At 41.2% G+C, this 1033-nt stretch overlaps 1 pseudogene; it reads right to left on the minus strand.

Annotated features, from left to right (window-relative positions):
- Positions 1-248: 248 nt before the first annotated feature.
- On the minus strand, positions 249-698 carry LOC129491656 (ATP synthase F(0) complex subunit C2, mitochondrial-like; annotated as a pseudogene).
- Positions 699-1033: the final 335 nt, after the last annotated feature.

The following is a 1033-nucleotide window of genomic DNA, read 5'->3' on the forward strand; positions in this document are numbered from 1 at the left end:
TTGTTTTTTATAAGTTATTTGTACACTCAGGATTTGAGTCCTTTATCAGATGTATGTATTTCAACTGTCATCTCTTACAATGTGGCTTACCTTTTACTTTCTTAAAATTCATAATTGTTTTCGCCTTGTTAATACAGTATTTATTTGTCTTCCCTCTGTCAAACCCTGAGCCAACCACGTTCCCCAGGCTACCTGGGAATGTATAGGAAAAAAGAACATACAGGGCCAATGAGACATAGGAGAAAGAACTATGGGAGGTGGAGATGGCTCCTTCGCATGGCAAAAAGAATGAGAGAGGCTATCATCAGGCAAAAGAGCCCCATGACCTCCCAGAGGGCAAAGCCCAGAATGGAATAGAAGAGCTGTTGCTTCAGAGAAGGGTTCCTGGCATAACCAATGATGAGGCTCCCAAACACAGTCCCAACCAATCCCAGCCCCAGAGCCAGCCACCCCAACTGTAGCAGCCCCAACTCCAATAAACTTGGCTGCTGTGTCAATGTCTCTTGAAATTGCACTGGTTAGGAAGCTGCAGCTAGGGACAAGTGAGATAAGGGGATGTGAGACTGCCAAGCTGCTGAGGCTCTCATCTCTCAGTGTCTCTGGTCATTTCAGCACCACTGTAGATAGTAGGCATCTCTGCAAATCGGAGGTTCTCTTGACCAAGAGTGGGTGGAGGCACACTTGGATCAGGCGTACATTTTTAGGGGTGAGGGGCTATGGGAACACAGTTGCTTTCAGTGCAGAGAAGGTAGAGCGCAAAATTCATAATTTTAATGTAGCTAATTTATTAGTTTTTTCTTTATGGCTAATGCATTTTATATCTTGTTTAAGAACTTTTTGCCTACCCCAAGGTCGTGAGGATATTTTTCATTTTCTTCTAAAATCTCATTGTTTTCTTTTTATAATTGTAACTCTACACTTGATTTTTGTTTATGATGTGAGGTAGTGGAAAAACGTAACTTTTCTGTGTGCATTTACAAATGACCCAGTAAATAAATTTTGAAAGGACAAAATTATAAGAATAAAAGGGAAT

The sequence above is a fragment of the Symphalangus syndactylus genome, chromosome 10 (assembly GCF_028878055.3).
Source record: "Symphalangus syndactylus isolate Jambi chromosome 10, NHGRI_mSymSyn1-v2.1_pri, whole genome shotgun sequence".
Lineage (NCBI taxonomy): Eukaryota > Metazoa > Chordata > Mammalia > Primates > Hylobatidae > Symphalangus > Symphalangus syndactylus.